At 36.6% G+C, this 21,453-nt stretch overlaps 1 protein-coding gene across 9 annotated transcripts in view; it reads left to right on the top strand.

Annotated features, from left to right (window-relative positions):
• Nucleotides 1-21,453, top strand: part of PPHLN1 (periphilin 1) — a 141,568-nt gene that overhangs the window by 117,409 nt on the left and 2,706 nt on the right. The gene's annotated exons all lie outside the window — the stretch shown is intronic.

Below are 21,453 nucleotides of genomic sequence, written 5' to 3'. Positions count from 1 at the left end.
GATTCATTTTGCTAATATTTGGTTGAGGATTTTTGCATCTGTGTTCATCAGGAACGTTGGCCTGTAATTTTCTTTTGTTTGTGACATCTTTGTCTGGTTTTGGTATCAAGGTAATGCTGGCTTCATAGAATGAGTTTGGAAGCATTCCTTCCTCTGCAGTTTTTTGGCATAGCTTAAGAAGGATAGGTGTTAACTCCCATCTAGATGTTTGGTAGAATTCTGTGAAGCCACTTGTTCCTAGACTTTATAGTTTTCTGGAATTTTTTTTTTATTACTGATTCAATTTCTAAAATAATTGGTGTGTTCATATTTTCTCTTTCCTCCTGGTTCAGTCTTAGGAGTTTGTCCATTTCTTCTAGGTTGTCCATTTTGTTGGCATATAGTTGTTCATAGCAGTCTCTTATGATCTTGTGTATTTCTGTGGTGTCAGTTGTAACTTCTTTTTCATTTCTGATTTTATTGATTTGGGCCCTCTTCCTTTTTTCCTTGTTGAGTCTGGCTAAAGGCTTATCAATTTTGTTTGTCTTTTTAAAGAACCAGCTTTTAGCTTTATTGATCTTTGCCTTTTTGTGTGTGTGTGTGTGTTTCTGTTTCATTTATTTCTGCTCTGATCTTTATGATTTCCTTCCTTATACTAACTTTGGGTTTTGTTTGTTCTTTCTCTACTTTCTTTTTAAGTATAAGGTTAGGTTGTTTATTTGAGATGTTTGTTGTTTCTTGAGGTAGGCTTGTATTGCTATAAACTTCCCGCTTAGAACTGCTTTTGCTGCATCCCATAGGTTTTGGATCATTGTGTTTTCATTTTCACTTGTCTCTAGGTATTTTATGATTTCCTCTTTGATTTCTTCAGTGATTCATTGGTTGTTCAGTAGCATATTGTTTAGCCTCACATGTTTGGGTTTTCTGCAGTTTTTGTATGCTTCTGTGCTTTCTGGACTTGGATGTATGTTTGCTTTCCAAGGTTAGGAAAGTTTTCAGCTATTATGTCTACAAAAACGTTCCCTGCCCCTTTCTGTCTGTCTCTTCTCCTTCTGCGACTCCTATAATGTGAATATTAGTACATTTGATGTTGTTTCAATGGTGTCTTAAACTGTCCTAATTTCTTTTTATACTTTTTTTCTTTTTTTCCTATTCAGCTTCAGTGATTTCCACTACTCTGTCCTCCAGCTCACTGATCTATATTCCGTATCATTTAGTCTACTGTTGATTCCTTCTAGTGTATTTTTCATTTCAGGTATGATGTTCATCTCCATTTGGTTATTCTTTATATTTTCTAACTCTTTGTTAGAAACTTCTAACTTCTCGCTCTGTTCATTCATTCTTCTCCCTAGTTCTTTGATCATTTTTACAACTGTTACCTTGTACTCTTTCTCAGGTAGATTGTCTGTCTCCACTTTACTTAGTTGTTCTTCTGGGGTTTTATCTTGTTCCTTCATTTTCAACATGTTCCTCTGTTTCCTCATTTTGTCTAACTTGCTGTTTTTGTTTCTATGTATCTGGTAGGTTGACTACATTTCCTGACCTTGAAGAAGTGACCTTTTGTAGGAGACATCCTATGGGTCCCAGCAGTGCACTCTTTTTTGGTAACCAGAGTTATCTGCCCTAGGGTTCCCTCCTAGGTCGGCTGTGTGGGTTGTTCCCTTTTGGCGGGCTGACTGCTCTTGGCAGTCTGGTAGGCGTGGCTGGCTCCCAGTCCACTTGTTTGCCAGGTTCTGCCTTGTGTGGAGCCTGCCTGCTGCTGGTTGGCAGGGCTGCATCATGAGGTGCCTGGCTGCAGAACCCCGGCGGGCACTGGGGTTAGTGCTGGTTCACTGTTGGGCAGAGTCGGGGTCCAGGAAATCATGTGGCTGGTGCCTGCCCACCAGTGGATGGATGAAGCAAAGTCCTCAGACTAGTGCTAGCCTACTGCGGGGGCAGAGCTGGGTCTTGGCGTCTGGGTGCAAGGCCCAGGGGTCCCAGAGCTGGTGTTGGACTGCTGGTGTGTTCTGCCAGTTCATGACACAGTTGACTGTGTGGTCTGTGGCGTCCTGAAGCTTGTGTTGGACTTCTGGTTGGCAGGGCCGTGGCCCATCCCATCCTAGGGCTGATACTAGCCTGATGGCAGGCTTTGTGGCTGTAGTGGTCCTGGGGCTTGAGTCTGCTTCTTGGTGGATGAGACTTTTCCCAAGGCTAGATGTGGCTTGCTGGTGGGCAGGGCCAAGTCCCAGGGGATTCTGGGCCTACTCTCTGCCCACTGGTGGCTCCTGGTGCTCTGGCTGCAGGGCTTGGGGGTCTTGGGTCTAGTACTTGCACAGTGGTGTGTGGGACCAGTTCCTGGGCCCTCTGGTAGGCAGGGCCATGTCCAAGTGCGACTGTGGGCTCAGGTTCAGCCTGTCTGCTGGTGAGTGGGGCTGTGTCCCTGCCCAGTTAGTTGCTTGGCCTGATGTGTTCCAGTACTGACGCCTACAGACTGGTGGGTGTGGGCAGGGCTGGTTATACCTTCCTTGTAATGCTAGATCAATTAAAAATTTAATTATGATATTTACTTGATCAAGGAACAATATTTATTCACAACACCTATGAACAGATTCATTTACTAATCTCAAAGAATTTGCATTTAGGATCAATTGGATGGATGGCCAAAACGTCTAATTAAAGTTTGAGCCAAGGCCAAAATATATAATGTTAAGCCTTTAAATTAATCAGAGAATTAAAGATCCATTTTGTTCCCAGCCTTATACCTAATGGGAGACAGTTACAAAGGAAGCAAAATAAATTGTATTTACCCTCAATATAATAGAGGTACGATGGCCAGAAATAAATGTATACTTCTTAGATATTTCAAGTAACTGGAAAAATTTGATCTGGAAAAACTTCATGAAATATATCTTGAACAAAATTTTGAATAAATTAAAGTAGAAAAGCAACCAAGGAAATGCAAATGGCATATGAGAGCAGGTAAAATCCTGAAAAATGTAGTGCATGATATTTTGGAAGGTGATGAGACTATTTTAGTAGCTAAGATTTTATTAAAGAATTTGAGTCAGATCTTGGAAGCCAATAGGATGATGGCTTCTGTGAGCAGGAGAGTTTAGAATAAAAAGACTAGAAACAAAACAATTAGAAAGAAGGCTACTGTGTTATAAAAGAGTTGTATTGGTTAGGTTCACACCAGTATTGTGACTATAGAAATAGCACAATCAAGAAATAAGGAGGTATACAACAGAGTCAGATTTCAGCACTATGGTACTTCCTAAAGTGTGTAAACAGTCTCTCTTAACAGTAGAATACTTTAGCAATTAAATTTTATAGATGATTTCGTGTTTTCTCAGGCAGTAAGTCCTAACCTTCAATATTAATTTCTGGCCTTTTAATTACTATAACATGAAGCACACTGAACCCTCAGAGAGTGAAGCCACATTTTGATATTTATGCTTTTTATTTGACATAGGACACTGAAAATATGTATGGGGGAAGAAATGGTTTAATGCATTTTTCCAGGATGTGTTTGTATGAAAAACTTGTGTCTATGTTGTATCAACATGAGCACATGAGAATCTTGAATGAAGTAAGGTTAAAGGGGAAACTATAGCCTACAGTTTCTTTTGGCTCTTGTAGTAAGGTGGCCAGCCTTTTGACCATTATTTTATCTGAAACAATTCAGTGTTCAGTGCTGCTAATCCAAACAAAGATTTAATGTCTGGTTTTCCCCTTTATTCTTACCTAAAATATACTGATCACTCCAATTTTAGTGACTTTTGCCAGCTAAAAAAAGTTATTAATTTAAAAGTACAGTTTTAGTACTTTCATTTTTATCCTCATAATTTCAAATAAATAGAAATATTTAGTTGTATTGTGTAATAGCAGCTTACCACAAATTAGAAATACGTAGTCATATTCTGTAATAGCAGCTTACCCCAAATTATCTGTAAACAGAAAATTTCATTTGACTGGATTCCTATCTCAAATCCTTGGCTGTAGCTAAATTCCATCTTCAAAAAGGCTTTTTTGAGGACCAGATTTACATCTTATTTACAAAAATTTAATAACATCAGATAACAACACATGGTCCTTATCTTGAACATAAAATGGAAGTAGTGGCATAATTGGTTGATGTAATGATGACAGCATCATGATTCTAGCATGTGTCTGTTCATTTGTGTGCACAGTATTGTTATAAGTGTGTCTCTGATTCTTGGAAGGTACTTCAGTATCATTTGAGAAGTCATTAGTAGTTTTATTTGTAATGTCAAGTAGACATATCAAGACTAATTTTAAATCACATACCAATTACTCTGTAGACTTTGCTATTAAATGTATAGACTAGAAAATATTTGCAGAGAGACCTTGAAAATATATATTTCCATTCATATGTAGTGGGATTTATGGACTTTTCCCACTGTACATAATATAAATACCTTCAGAGATAACAGTTAAATAATAAATTATTTTAAACATTCATTAATTTTAACCTACTTTTTTTTTTTTTTTTTTTTTTTTTTTTTTTGCGGTATGTGGGCCTCTCACAGTTGTGGCCTCTCCCGTTGTGGGGCACAGGCTCCGGACGCGCAGGCTCAACGGCCATGGCTCACGGGCCCAGCCGCTCCGTGGCATGTGGGATCTTCCCGGACCGGGGCACGAACCCGTGTCCCCTGCATTGGCAGGCGGACTCTCAACCACTGCACCACCAGGGAAGCCCTAACCTACTTTTAATATACCGGTTACTGCAGTTTCTATTTTTAAAATGAAGCTGTGCTATTTGTGTTAGTTATGAATAATTCCTTTCTTCTGGAAAGAAAAAAGGACACATATTAGAAGTATTCAGAGTGGTACTATATGTTATCTAATTGAAAAACTTCTCTCTGGTAGAAGTACAATTAAGTAGACTGATAATATTCTATTTCTTACATTTGCATATGATGAGTTGAAAGCAGATACATTGTTTTTTTTTTTCAGTAGGAGTAACAAAAGCTGTATTTTCAATGGAACTCCAAGGATTGGCAGTTGTTTAGTTTTCACCATGAAACTGTATAGCCTGTCTTCAACTATGTTGGATAAAGCCTTGTGAAGCACCTTTTTGATAGGTTTGCAACTGTATTGAAGAGAAAATAGATTTCTACCATCACCTTGGCATTCTTGCCAGTGTGAAAGCACTGCTGATGAGCAGATATGCTGCAGTGCAGGTATAACTGCACAGGTCTTTGCGGCTTGCAGATCGTCACCCCAGCCCAGAAGGCCAGATGACATCTACTACATGCAGCAGGCTATCATGCTAGGTATCTGGAGGAAGTTCTCTTTGGCTGCAAGTTATAAAATCCACTCAGACTACCGTTAGCAAATAAAGGGGAAGTATTGAAAGCTTATGGGGATTTCTCATGAAATACAAGGCAAAAACCAGGTTTAGAGCCTGGAACTGGAAGCCTACCAGGCAGTTTCTGAACTTCTTCCTTAATTTTCCTTCTTTCTCCCCATGCCTCCCTCCCCACCAGCTGTCTACTTTTCCTGTTCCTTGGCAATGCAGCATCATAAACCCAATTCATAATCTAGTACGCCCTGGGATATGTCTTTCACCAAAATCCCTTAAATTTTATTCTATAAATATATATTTTTCAATTGGAATATAATATAAATATAGCTGCCAGAGGCCTCTCTCAGGATGGGGGTCGGGGTGGGGGTGGATAAGGTACAGCTAAGCAGAAACTGCTGAAGCTGCCAGAATACTGAAGTTATAGTTAATTCTGACCACCTCTAGTGCGTCCAACCCCTTCACTGGCACCTTCTGGTTCGGCGACCTCTTCATAACCCCCACTCCCATTACCTTCACTACAAGAGATTATGGCATACATTTTAAGTCTCCCAAAACTATTAGCAAGGACTTCTTATCTTGAGCTGAAAATTCACAGTACCTTGATACTGTAACGAAAATGAAAGTTTTTCTAAACTGCACTACATACAAAATATTTAAACTGTCTAGTGTCGCTGAAAACAGAGGAAAAGAAAAAGTAGCACAACAGCACATATGTGCTGAACCATAACTTAATTTTCTCAGTGTGAGACATCGGGAAATTTCACAGTAGGAAAAGTAATTTCCCTTAAAATCAACTTTACAGTATAAAATTTTAATGTTGAAAGAAATGGGATGATAGAGTGAATCACATAGCAAAAAAGGTGCACTGAATCACCTGGCAAAAAAGCTAGAGAAGAACTAGCCTCCCCTGTAGAATTCATTGAAAATGTCCCATTTCAGCCATAAAATGCTCTTTAAACCAACAGCATAAGTAGTTTACAGAACAGTAGTGCTTTTTCTCAGCATGGGGAAGATGGCTGATCTGACTTATTTTTCATAAATTTATTTTAGTGGCATCCCTGAAACTGTATGGAAAAATAACCCAAGTTTCAGATTGCACTGGGGGAATGACTTATAAAGTATTAGACATGAAGCACACACACAGAAATGATGTCTCATTTTCTTAAGATAGTTAGGAATCGTGATCAGATGACCTGCCTTCCAGGTCATCTTTCTTTACATCACTCTTCAAAACCAAGCAGATTAATTTATCTTTGCCAAAGATTTAGTCTCAGTCGTGGCTTTATTTCTAATTTTGGATTTAAATAATTCTCATGGGTTATAGCAGCAGTATTGTAAAGGTTAAATTAGAAACCTAGGCTGTGAATGTTAGTCATACTTCTTGCAACTGTGAACTTTAATCACTCTGCTTCAGTATTTTTGTAAAATAAGGATAGTCCTGGTACATAAAATAATGTAAAAAGCCTATGAGAAGATGTTGTTAGTGACTTAATGTTTCTAATATGCCAGTAATTTCTAAATGCTGTTACGTTTAAACAAACAACAAAAAGAAGCCTTTAGAATTGTAACCCATAACCATTTCTAGTCATAGAGACGTTTGCTTAGGATGCCTCCCCATTTTCTTAAAATTCTTCCTGCGTAGTGAGCCCTTCCTCATGGCTCACTGACTGGGCTTAGGTTCTGAGTCGTTCTTCCATATCTTCATAAGGTTAAAGCAACCTTACTTTTGGATTCTCGCCGACCTCTTTTGTGAGAGACGAACCAGGAGGAAGGGGGTGTGGTGGACGGGTCATGAAGTAGCTAAGCTGCTTCCTGCTTAGTCACTCCTAACGGTTTCTCCTGTCAGAGGGTTACTGGGTGGGTGGAGGTTGCTCCTCTTATTTCTCTCAAACCAGTGTAAGATTTTTCGCTTATGGAACAAGCTGTTGCTAATTATTTACTTTCTTTTAGCCTTATTCAAATCTAAAATCTGACCTTTTGTAAGGCAGGACTTTGTACTTTTCTGATTGATAATGTTAAATCATTTGAGGACTAGACTAACCTCATGAACAATTTAAAATCTATTAATTTCTAAAAAGATTTATTTGGAAGTAATCTTAGTTAAAATAAATTTTCTTTGGATAACACTAATTTAAACTGTATGTTAGGTTTTTCTTTTGATTGTATACTCATTAGCTTCATTTAATTTTCAACTAATAATTTCTTTTATAACAAATAGCTATATGTTAAAAAAAATCAGCTCAGTATATACATGAGAAATTTTACATTTGATTTTTTTATTGTTATTCAAGGGAAATACTTTCTAAGTGACAAGTATCTTTTAAGAAGCTGACTTGTCATCTTAACCTGTGATCTGTTTTCACGGTGATGAACGTTTTAGACATTAACTTGGGAAAATGTCTAAATTGAGCCTATCCTTCCTGGCCTTTATTAAAGAATTTTTATTGTTTTTAGACCTGAGAATATTAAAAGCCACCAGATAAATTTGGTCATTTTGCAAAATGCTTATTGTTAACCATTTTCTCAGCAATTGGAATTTTTAAACCTATTTTATTTAATTGCCTTTTATCTTCATTATGACTATTTTTCTTTAGATATAGCCTTTTGTTTTTTTGGCTTCTCGTTGTGGAGCACAGGTTCTAGGTGTGTGCGCTTCAGTAGTTGTGGCACACGGGCTCAGTAGTTGTGGCTCGCGGGCTCTAGAGCACAGGCTCAGTAGTTGTGGCACACAGGCTTAGTTGCTCCGCGGCACGTGGAATCTTCCCGGACCAGGGCTTGAACCCGTGTCCCCTGCATTGGCAGGTGGATTCCTAACCACTTCGCCGTCAGGGAAGTCCCTAGATATAGCCTCTTTATAAAATGTTTTGAATCTTAGAATTTCTTTTCTTAAACTGGCATTGAGCACCAAATTACTTTTCCTGGTCTACTGAATCAGATTTGAAGGGGATATTGGTAATGAATACATTCATTTTCCTCTAATCAGCAATCTTCAGAGATTTGTTTGTTGTCTGGTGAATAAGGAAAAAATGTCTACGGTGTAATATAAGTTTGTCTACAATGTAGTATAAGTTAAGTCCAAGGAGAAGTTAAACCGTAGGCCAATCATAAGTTATTTCAAGTCCAGTCTGTTCATATGTTCGCTCCATTTGATTCTAGTCTATCCATTAGCCATCTTTTCCACATCTTCCCTATCTTCCAAGATTCATTCTTCTTTCTATGCTTTTTTGTTTGCAATCTTCCAGGATTCCTGAAAATAGCCAGCATTCTAAGTGCTTTTAATCCTCCCCCCTCCACTCATTATGATCTTTTCTTTGGAATTATTATAATATCAATATTTTGTGTTTGTCTTATGGCATTTACTGTAAAGACATACCTTGTTTCATTGTGCTTCGCTTTACTGGGCTTTGCAGATATTGCATTTTTTACAAATTGAAGGTTTGTGGCAACCCTGCATCTAGCAAGTCTGCTGGCACCATTTTCCAACAGCGTTTGCTCGCATTGTGTCTCTGTGTCACATTTTAGTAATTCTTGCAGTATTTCAAACATTTTCACTATTATTATATTTGTTATGGTGATTTGTGATCTTTGATGTCATTATGGCAAAAAGATTATGACTCACTGAAAGCTCAGATGAGTGTTAGCATTTTTTAGTAATAAAATATTTTAAAATTAAGGTATATACAATTTTTTAGACATAATGCTATTGCACACTTAATAGACTACAGTATAGTGTAAACATAACTTTTTAAAATTTATTCTTGGCTGTGTTGGGTCTTCGTTGCTGCGCGTGGGCTTTCTATAGTCGCGGCGCATGGGGGCTGGTTTTCATTGTGGTGCGCGTGCTTCTCATTGCGGTGGCTTCTCTTGTTGCGGAGCAGAGGCTCCAGGCACGTGGGCTTCAGTAGTTGTGGCTCACAGGCTCTAGAGCGCAGGCTCAGAAGTTGCTCCTAGACATGTGGGATCTTCCCTGACCAGGGATCGAACCGGTGACCCCTGCATTGGCAGGCGGATTCTTAACCACTGCGCCACCAGGGAAGTCCCAGCATTACTCGTTTTTTGAAGTGTAGTTGATTTACAATATTGTATTAGTTTCAGATATACAGCAAAGTGATTCAGTTATATATATATATATATTTTCAGATTCTTTTCCATTATAGGTTATTACCAGATATTGAATGTAGTTCCCTATGCTAGGTAGTAAATCCTTATTGTTTTATCTATTTTATATATGGTGGTGTGTATCTGTTAATCCCCTCACACACACCCCCTTCCCCTTTGGTAACCATAAGTTTGTTTTCTATGTCTGTGAGTCTGTTTCTGTTTTGTAAATAAATTTGTCTGTATTATTTTTTAGATTCCACATATAAGTGACATAATATCTGTATTTCTCTGTCTGACTTACTTCACTCAGTATGATAATCTCTAGGTCCATCCATGTTGCTGCAAATGGCAATATTTCAGTATTTTTTATGGCTTAGTAGTATTCCATTGTAGATATATACCACATCTTCTTTATCCATTCATCTGTTGGATGGACACTTAGGTTGCTTCCATGTCTTGGCTGTTGTAAATAGGGATGCTATGAACATTGGGATGCATGTATCTTTTCAAATTAGAGTTTTCATCTTTTCCAGATATATCCCCAGGAATGGGATTGCTGGATCATATGGTAGCTCTAATTTTAGTTTTTTAAGGAACCTCTACACTGTTTTCCATTGTGGCTATACCAGTTTACATTCTCAGCAACAGTGAAAGAGGGTACCCTTTTCTCCTCATGTATTATTTGCAGACTTTTTAATGATGGCCATTCTGACTGGTGTGAGGTGATACTTCATTGTAGTTTTGATTTGCATTTGTCTAATAATTAGAAATATTGAGCATCTTTTCATGTGCCTGTTGGCCTGTGCGTTTTCTTTGGAGAAATGTCTGTTTAGCTCTTCTGCCCATTTTTTGATTGGGATTTTTGGGTTTTTGATATTGAGTTGTATGAGCAGTTTGTGTATTTTGGAAATTAACCACTTGTTGGTTGCATCGTTTGCAAATGTTTTCTCCTAGTCCATAGGTTATCTGACATAACTTTTATATGCACTGGCAAGCCAAAAAAATTAATGGGATGTGATATTTGCTTTATTATGATGGTCTTGAACTGAACTCGCAATATCTCTGAGGTATTTCTGTATTTTACCTTGCCTTATGGTTATCTTAAACATATTACTCTTTTTTATTAGAATCTAATTTCCTTGGGCAGGGTCTGCTCTATTACTGACTAAATCCAGTGCCTTGCACATAGTAGGTGAGTTCTAGTTGACAGGCACAGCTATCTGTGATTCAAATTTATATCTGCATTTACAGATTCATTAATATCTGTAATTCTCAACCCACTTCGATAAGATGCAAAGTTCAGTACCCAGAGTCCAAGCAAAACAGAGATCCATCTTCATTTGTAAGCTGAGATGCCCAGACCCATATACCCATCATTAGGCCTTATTTTGCTTTAGATCTCTCTTTCCCTTTAGTATTTTATTATAAAAATTCCAAGCATAAGGAATTATGCAGTGCAAACCCATATACTGATCACCTAGATTCTCTACTTAATATTTTGTTTTATTTGCTTTGACATATCTATCCACACTTCTGTTCATCCATTAATTCATCTTACTTTAGGTGCATGTCAACATATGTTGCCCATCTCAGGACACTTCACACCTAAATACTTCATGTATGTCATTAACTAGAGTTTAATATTTGTGGCTTTCCCCCCCTCTTTTTAAATAAATAAAATATTATAGATGTAGATAAAGCCCCTCGCAGATCCCTGCTGGCTCCTTCCCTTCTCAGGGTTGTCATTCTTATGTATTTTTAGTTTATATGTATGTATACCTAAACGAAATAAACTTTTAAAGACATGCATAAATGGTATCTCTAATTTCCTTTGCAACTTTTTTTGCTCAGTGTTAATTTGAGATTTGTCTTGTTCCTTTATTTAATCTCAGTGGTCCCTGGTTTTGGCATCAGCGAAAAATTTTGTAGACTCTTTGGAATTATTTCTTTTATTTTTGTCTGTTGAGTATATTAGGATTGGAAGAACCAATAAGCTGGAAAGGATAAAATGAAAACCATTTAAATATTAACCTTTGATTGAATTGTGTAAGTTTATAAACTGATCTGTATTTATGGATGAGAATTCTACAAACATTAATTGCTAAGGTTTTTTAGCATTTAACTACTTTATCATTAATTTTGGACTTACTTTTTTATGTGACTGTAGTAGTTGTACCCACATATTGAATGTAGGCGGTTGAGATCTAATCCATGTATTCATAATGCATTTCTTAGCAACCATCAGTGTTCTTTTTAGGAGCTGTGTTTTTAAGAGCCAGTGCAGCTTTGAGGAGGATGTTTCAAAGATATCTTTTTCTATTAATATAGCACAAGGAGCAACATAGATGACAATAGTTTTGATACCTTCTGCATTACCACAGACCCAAATTAAAAGGTTTAAGTTTGCTCCAGTATTGAACATCAGTATGTTGTCACTTTTTTCCCAGCCTCATCAACACATTAGACATTATGAATGTTCCCTTGTATATTAAGCCTCAATTGGAGTTACCTTTTTTAACTTACATTTTTATATGAATTTCACCAAAAGATTATAGAATATTTCACAGGTACTAATATTTCACAGTGCTTATTTAAAAGTGGTAAAAGCTTTTATTTCTACTTTAATGGTAAAATAGTTGCAAATATATATTAATTAATTTACCAGGTCAACACTTGTCACTTCACCCTTTTTTCACTGCTCAATTTTCTGTAACAGCACTGCTTAATAGAATTTTCTCTGACGATGGAAACGTTTTGTATTTGCACTACCCAATATGGAAGCCACTGAAGTGCAACTGAGGAACTGAATTTTTGATTTAATTAATTAAGATTTAAAGTTAAGTAGTCACATATGGCTAGTGGCTACTGGATTGGGCAGCATAGCTCCATAAGCTCCACCAGCCCAGTAAACTGCTTCTGCAGTTAACCACCTACTCCCTAATTTCCACATCCGATGAACATGTTTTGTTTGTCAGCTTCTTAAACCTTTCTCTGGCATTTGATTGACTGTGTCCTTATTTTACAAACTTTCTCCTTCATTCTCTCCTGGTTCTTAGTCTTCCTTATTGTCACTTTTAGGGTTGGTATTGGCGTTTTTAGATGTCTACTTTGGGCTGTCTTTTGTTCTTACGCTACACATTCTCTCAACTGACTTTAGCTATTCATTCAGCATTTACTGAATATCTACTTTATCAGATACTGGAGCTGGAAAGAACTTATCCCGTTCTTCAAGGAACTCCCATGGCCTCAGCTGGCACTGGTGCTGAAAATGATCTCTCTCTCCCCCTCTCTCCCTCCTCTATTTCTTTCTCCTAAAGTCTAGACTCAGTACTCAACTTCCCTTTGATAGGTGCCTCAATTACATATTAGGTACTGACCTTATCTCCCATTCCCAATACCCTCCCCCTTGAAATAAATTAAAACCTTCCACCCATTATTCTTTTTTTTTTTAACCTCTTTCTTTTTTTTTTTTTTTTTTTGCGGTATGAAGGCCTCTCACTCTTGTGGCTTCTCCTGTTGCGGAGCACAGGCTCCGGATGCACAAGCTCAGCGGCCATGGCTCACGGGCCCAGCCGCTCCGCAGCATGTGGGATCTTCCCAGACTGGGGCACGAACCCCTGTCCCCTGCATCGGCAGGTGGACTCTCAACCACTGTGCCACCAGGGAAGCCCTTAACCTCTTTATTGGAGTATAATTGCTTTACAGTGGTGTGTTAGTTTCTGCTTTATAACAAAGTGAATCGGCTATACATATACATATATCCTCATATCTCCTCCCTCTTGCACCTCTCTCCCACCCTCCCTATCCCACCTCTCTAGGTGGTCACAAAGCACTGAGCTGATCTCCCTGTGCTATGTGACTGCTTCCCACTAGCTATTTATTTTACATTTGGTAGTGTATATATGTCCATGCCACTCTCTCACTTCGTCCCAGCTTACCCTTCCCCCTCCTCGTGCCCTCAAGTCCATTCTCCACGTCTGCGTCTTTATTCCTGTCCTGCCCCTAGGTTCTTCAGAACCTTTTTTTTTAAAAATATATATTCTATATATATGTGTTAGCATATGGTAATTGTTTTTCTCTTTCTGACTTACTTCACTCTGTATGATAGACTCTAGGCCCATCCACCTCACTACAAATAACTCAGTTTTGTTTCTTTTTATGGCTGAGTAATATTCCATTGTATATATGTGCCACATCTTCTTTATCCATTCGTCTGTCGATGGACACTTAGGTTGCTTCCATGTCCTGGCTATTGTAAATAGTGATGCACTGAACATTGTGGTACAATGACTCTTTTTGAATTATGGTTTTCTCAGGGTATATATGCCCAGTAGTGGGACTGCTGGGTCATATGGTAGCTCTATTTTTAGCTTTTTAAGGAACCTCCATACTGTTCTCCATAGTGGCTGTATCAATTTACATTCCCACCAACAGTGCAAGAGGATTCCCTTTTCTCCACACCCTCTCCAGCATTTATTGTTTGTGGATTTTTTGATGATGGCCATTCTGACTGGTGTGAGGTGATACCTGATTGTAGTTTTGATTTGCATTTCTCTAGTGATGTTGAGCATCCTTTCGTGTGTTTGTTGTCAATCTGTATATCTTCTTTGGACAAATGTCTGTTTAGGTCTTCTGCACATTTTTGGATTGGGTTGTTTGTTTTTTTGATATTATCATATCCATATTGCTTCTTAATTACTCTGAATTAAGCCTCTTTCTTTAACACACCATGTGGCATTCATAGGTCTGGTTCTCAGGAACCCATTTCATTGATTCCTAATCATTATCTCCCTGATACATCAAAAGAATCCACTTCCTGCTTGTAGCTTTTTACTCATTTGCTAATTGTTAATGTATAAGTTGACATCTAAACTCCTTGAAAGAAAGCTCTTCATGACCTACTTTGAGGTTAACATGCTTTAACTATGCCAAGCCAGTTGAGTTTCCCCAAAATGCTATTTCCTTTTCCTCCTCCATGTTTTCCTAGTGAGAACTCCTCATGTTTAATCAGCTCTTGAGATGGGAAATGTGGTCTTCACATTGATTTTTTTTTTTCAATGTGCATGTGATTACTGTCAGCAGAAAGCAAAGGACTTGAGATAAAACTAAAACCAAAATAAAAGCATTAATGATAAAATTTTAACTGTAGTCTTTGATGTTAGAAATATAATTAGATGTTAAACATTAAAAAGAAGTTACAATATCATTTTCTAATACTCCCTTCTCTAGGCAAAGTCAGAAGAGTGTTTTTCCTCTTTCCGTCATCAGCATCACTATCTTTAACATATATTAAATGCTTCCTACAGAGCAGGCACTATACTGAGTGCTGTTTGTTATCTCAGTCCTTACAACAGCGTAGTTAGGTCTGTAGATACTGAAACTAAGGTACAGAGGGTACCTAACGTTTCCCCTCTTTTTTTTATTTGTGTGATTCTTCTCAGTAGTCTGCCAAAGTGGCCTGTATCATTTTGCATTCCCACCAGCAACGAATGAGAGTTCCTATTGCTTGCATTCTCACCAGAAATTGGGGTTGTCATTGTTTCAGATTTTAACAATTCTAATAGGTGTGTAGGGGTATCTCATTTCATCACTGTTTTAATACTCAATACCCTTAATGACATATGATGTTGAACATGTTTTCATTTGCTTATTTGCTATGTAAATGTCTTTGTTGGTGAGGTGTCTGTTCAGATCTTTTGCCCATTTATTAAATTGAGCTTGTTTTTGAGTTTTAAGAATTCTTTGTATATTTTGGATAATAGTGCTTTGTCGGATATACGCTTTGCAAAGATTTTTCTCCTAGTGTTTAGCTTGTCTGTTTGTTCTCTTAACATTGTCTTTCCCAGAGGAGATGTTTTTAATTTTAATGAAATCCAATTTTTTTTTTTCTTGGGACATGCTTTTGGTGTTGTCACCTAGATTTTTTCCTCTGTTATCTTCTAAAAGTATTATAGTTTTGTATTTTACATTTAGGTCTATGATCCATTCTGAGTTCATCTCTGTCTAGATTTTGCACATGGATGATCAATTCTTCCAGCACCATCTGTTGAAGACTATTCTTTCTTCATTGAATTGCCTTTGCTCCTTTGTCAAAGATCAGTTGACTGTTCAACTGTATGAATGTATTTCTGGGCTATTTATTCTGTACAACTGATCTCTTTGTTCTTTAGAAAATACCATACAGTCTTGATTACTGTGGCTTTATAGTAAGTTGAGTGTCAGTTCTCTGACTTTGTTCTTTTTCTTCAGTATTATGTTGACTCTTCTGGGGTCTTTTACCTTTCTGTATAAACTTTAGAATCAGTTTGTCAATATCTACAAAATTACTTGCTGGAATTTTTGTTGTGACTGTGTTGAATTTATAGATCAAGTTGGGAAGAACTGATTTCTTAACAATACTGAATTTTCTTATCCATAGACATGGACTATATCTCCATTTACAGACATACCTAGGAGATATTGCAGGTTCAGTTTCAGGCCACCTTAATAAAGAAAATATCACAATAAAGCAAGTCACATGAATTTTTTGGTTTCCCGATGCATATAAAAGTTATGTTTATACTATACTGTAGTCTGTTAAGGGTGTAATAGCAATATGTCTAGAAAAACAATATACATACCTTATTAAAAAAATACTTTATTGCTAAAAAATGCTAGCCTTCAGTGAGCCATAATCTTTTTGCTGGTGAAGCGTTTGAGGTATGGCATGAATTACCAAAATGTGACACAGAAACACAAAGTGAACAAATGCTGTTGGAAAATGGTGCCAATAGACTTGCTTGATGCAAGGTTGCCACAAATCTTCAATTTGTAAAAAAACACTGCAGGCACTGTAAAGTGCAATAAAGCAAAGTGCAATAAAATGAGGTATGCTGGTATTTATATCTTCTTTGATTTATTTCATCAGTGTTTTATAGTTTTTCTCATATAGATCCTGTATCTATTTTGTTAGATTTATACTATACTTAGTTTTTTTGGTGCTGTGTTTTGTTTTTAATTTCAAATTACATTTGTTCATTTCTATCATCTAGGGAAGCAGTTGACTTTTGTATATTAACCTCGTATCCTGCAACCTTACTCTAATCACTTATTAGTTCCACTAGTTTTTTGGTCAGTTTTGGGATTTTCTACACAGTCATGTCATCTGCAAACAAAGAGAGTTTTATTTCTCCCTTCATCATTGGTATACCTTTTCTTGTCTTACTGCATTATCTGTGTTCAGTATGGTGTTGAATAGGAGTTGTAAAAGGGGATATACTTGTCTTGTTTCCTGTCTTGGGAGGAAAGCATCTACTTTCTCACCATGATTTAGCAGTAGGGTTATTGTAGATATTTTTATCAAGTTGAGGAAGTTCTCCTCTATTCCTGGTTTGCCAGAGACTTTTTGTTGTGAATAAATGTCGGATTTTTTTCAAATGCTTTTCTGTGTCTATTGATATGATCATGTGATTTTTCTTTTCTAGCACATTGATGTGATGGATGGCATTAACTGATTTTCAGATGTTGAACCAACCTTGCATACCTGCAGTAAATACCACTTGATTGTGATGTATAATTCTTTTTATTGTATTTTAGATTTCAGAATTTTTTGGCATCTGTGTTCATGAGAGATACAGGTGTGTAATTTTTCTTCCTTGTAATGTCTTCGTCTGGTTTTGGTAATAAGGTGATGCTGACCTCATAGAACAGTAGGAAATGTTCCCTCTGCTTCTGTTTACTAGAAGTGATTATGAAGAATTGGTATCATTTTTTCTTTAAATGTTTGGTAGAATTTACCAGTGAAACCACTTGGGCCTAGTACTTTCTGTTTTGGTATGTTATTAATTGTTAATTCAATTTCTTTCATAGATATAGGCCTATTTATATTATCTATTTTTCCTTGTTTGAGTTTTGCTAGACTGTATCTTTCAAGGAATTGGTTCATTTCATCTGATTTATCAAATTAGTGCACATAGAGTTGTCTTAATATTCCTTTATTATAAATGCCTGGGAGGTCAGTAGTAGTGACCCCTATTTCAATTTTGATATTAATAATTTGTGTCTTCTCTCTTTTTGTCTTGGTTAGCCTGGCTGGAGGTTTATCAATTTTATTCATCTTTTTAAAGAACCACCTTTTGGTTTTATTGATTTTCTAATTTTCTTTTCTCAATTTCATTGATTTCTGCTCAGATTTTTATTATTTTCTTCTACTTACTTTGCATTTAATTTGCTCTTTTTTTCCTAGAATCCTAGCTTATTACATTGTTTATTTTATATCTTCTTTTCTTTTCTTTTTTTTTTTTTTGGGCGGTATGCGGGCCTCTCCCGCCATGGAGCACAGGCCCCGGACGCACAGGCCCAGCGGCCACGGCCCACGGGCCCAGCCGCTCCGTGGCACGCGGGACCCTCCCGGACTGGGGCACGAACCCGCGCTCCCCGCATGGGCAGGCGGACCCCCAACCACTGCGCCACCAGGGAAGCCCTATCTTCTTTTCTAACATACGCATTTAATGCTATAAACTTCTCTCTAAGCACTGCTTTTGCTGCATCTCACAAATTTTGGTAAGTTGTATTTTCATTTAGTTCAAAATATTTTAAACTTTCTGATGAGACTTCTTTGATCTGGGTGTTATTTAGAAGTATGTTGTTTAATCTCCAAGTATCTTGGGATTTTTCTAGCTCTCTTTCTTTTGATTTCTAACTTAATTCCACTGTGGTCTGAGAGTATACTTTGTATGATTTCTGTTCTTTTAAATTTGCTAAGGCGTGTTTTATGGCCTGGAATGTGGTGTATCTTGGTGCACGTTCCATGTGAGCTTAAGAAGAATGTGTAAAGTCCAAGAGTGTGTCTGCAAGGGCCGTACTTACTCCGGAGGCTCTAGGGGAGAATCTCTTTGCTGGCCTTTTTCAGTTTCTGGAGGCTGTGTGTACTCTTTGGCTGGTAGCTCCCTCCTCCATCTTTAAAGGTCATCACTCAACCTCTATTTCTGTGATCACATTTCCTCTCTTTTTCTGCGTTTCTTTTTAAGGACTTTTGTGATTATATTTTATTCACCTGGATAATCCAGGCTAATCTCCCTTTCTCAAATCCTTGACATAAACGTATCTGCAAAGTCTCTTGTACCGTGTAAGGTAACATATTCCTAGGTTCCAAGCATTAGGATATGGACATCTTGGGGATGGGGTGGGGGTGGAGAACATTATTCAGCCCACCACAGTAGTAGAGTCAGGATTTGAACTCAGTTTTTCTAGCTTCCCCGTCACCTTCCACATCTAGTTATCTCCTTTGTGCTGTGTTTTACTTGTCTGTGTTTACCTTTCCCGTTAGGATGTGACTCTCCTGAAATAGGACACATAGGATTTGAACCAAATTAGTTCAGATAAAGGAAATTATATGGAATGTTGAGGTATCAACAATAGAGAAAAATCATTGTTTTTGATTCCTCAGTCTTTTAAGGCTGTGTGCATGTCTGACTTTTGCAGTTTATCCATGTACCTCCTAATATTAATATAAATTATAAATTAAATATTAAGATAAGTATATGCATATTTACCTAAATTTAAGTAGCTTCCTGTGGCTAATGGCTCTGTTCTATCATTCCACCGAACTACTCTTATGGAGTTGTAATATATATGCTAAAGATGGTTTGTCTGAAATGAAAATTCTAACAACTCATTTTGCCTATTTTGTTTTCTTTTTTTGTGGGAACAGAGGTAAGGTCTACAATGATATATACATTTTAGAGGAATTTTATGTCATTATAAGTATGTATAAGTATGTAGTTTGTTTTGCCAGATATTCTTCTTTCAATCACTAGACAGCATAATTAATAGTAAAAAGCCTTGGTAGTTTATTTTATCATATCCCTTTATTCCTAGAAGCACTTTATGAGAATTCAACTATTAACACAGACTACTATAATAAGGGACTGTGTGAAAGCACATTTGGATAGTGTTTTCATTATGCTGGCAAACTTAACTATGTTTCTATGCAGTGTATGTGAGCCCCACCCAAACTTTAACATGTTTCCCATTTTGATGAGGTCCAATCAAGGGAAAATGCAACAACAAAAAATCTTCCTGTGTGGCCTGTAGATATCAGATCTGAAGATTATTAATGCATTTCCAGCTTGGGACCATAAGCAAACAAACTCTTCCACAGATAACTACACCCTTCCTGTTTGGGATTGAGTTTACTGTGGAACAGATTTCGGAAATATGTTTCTGACCGTTGTGAATTTTATTTATAAAAGTTTGGAGGGTGAGGTTCTTCCTTTAACAAAAAACTGATTATTTCCTGTCTAATGCCCAACCATTGCATTTTAAGCAGTGTTTTTAGAAAATCTACCCTGTAGTAGAGAATTACATTGCTTTGGGCAGTTCTAGTTGTTCTTGTCAACTAATGTACAAAAATTTGTCTATTTCAGTGAATAGTTCAAAAAGGATTTACAATTAAAAAATAAAACAGAACCTTTAAATGCTTGTATTATCTTGTCTCCAGAGTGACAGTAGTTTGCAGTTTAAATGTATGAACACATTTTAATATGGTTTTACTTTTGATATGCAAATCTGTAGTACATTTATGTTCTGTAAATATGCTAAACAAAGAGTTACAGTTTAGGTAAAACAGCAGATTTACATTAAAGAATTTGCAGGTTAATTCACAGTGTAACCTTATCCTCATCTAGTTACATCTGCTATAAAGAAGCCTATAAAATTTAGGCCACCCACAAAGTGGTCTTCTGAGGCCTGTGGTTGGTGTTAGAATGTTGTTATTATGTGGCTTGACTGGTTTGGTAAGGAATTTACCTTCCCCCATGGGGACTGCATTGGCTTCATTAGGTTAGGTACTCTGTGTTTGTTAGGCTAGTTCCTGTGCTCTATTGCCTTGACAGCCTATGTAATATCATGTGAGTGGTATACTGTTTCCTAAGTTGGTTTATTAGAGTAGTTAGTAATATCAATTCTGGGTCATGTAAACCTTAAGATAAACTGGAATAAATGTTTGGTTTAAATAGTTGGATTAAACTTAATGGCTATTAGTAAATTTCATCACTATTTAGAAAAAGGTGTGTGTGTGTGTGTGTTTGTGTGTGTGTGTTTGTGCTGAGATGGAGAAGGCAGCTGAGGGTTTTATATATTTTAATTTCTAGGTCATTTGAAAAACTTATTCTTTTTAATTTGGGGCTTCTGAATAGTTTTCAAGAGCAAAGAAGTGAATTTAGTATAATTTAGCAACCTAGTACTGATAGTCAAAAATAAATATTCTTCTTTAAATAGCTATTTTAAAGGATAAAAACAATCTTGCAGACATTTAAAAAATATTAGCAGCAACCACCACAACTAGCAGTGATCATTTGAGGAATGAAAACTATCATAAGCGAAGCAGTGTCTCAAATTACTTCTTTCTAAGGTTTTAAAAAATGAATAAAATCCTTTTTCAGAGAATAAACATGTTATGTTGATTGTTTTTGTTAAATTTGGAAAAGTTAAAATTAATGTGACAGTTCTTTTAAATCAGACAATTTGTATTTCACTTAATTTTCATGAAGACTTAACTGTAATATTTCTTTAAATACATGAATTGCAGAGTATGAAAAATAGCATAGAAATCTAAAGTGCATTTTGTGACTGTAAACTGAAGAAATAACATTTAGTCTGGAGAAAATTTAGCAATTTTTGGACAGGAAATAATACCTAATTGCCATTGATAAAAATTATATATACATATTGAAGTAAAATAGTATAATGTATACATTGAGGTGGAAAAAAATATACATATATACACATGTATACATGTGTGTATCTATATATACATATATGTGTACACACATGCATGCATGAACATGTACGTGTATAACATACTGTTTTGATCTTAACTCTGCCTTGGTGATTTTAATTATGGTTAAATATTTATAACTTGAAAAGCTTTTTTCAAATAAATACTTTCAGCCTCCTTATAGTTGTTTTTTGTATACTAAACAATTTTAAATTTGTCATCTGGTCATGATTCAAACAAATAATCTGAAGTTAGGGGCTTGGTAACTTACTTCTTCCAAACAAGTAAAGAATAAATCCATCAACGT

Source organism: Lagenorhynchus albirostris, chromosome 11, assembly GCF_949774975.1.
Source record: "Lagenorhynchus albirostris chromosome 11, mLagAlb1.1, whole genome shotgun sequence".
Taxonomy (NCBI): domain Eukaryota; kingdom Metazoa; phylum Chordata; class Mammalia; order Artiodactyla; family Delphinidae; genus Lagenorhynchus; species Lagenorhynchus albirostris.
The sequence above is the reverse complement of the archived record's forward strand: the minus strand, read 5'-3'. Positions and strand labels throughout refer to the sequence as shown.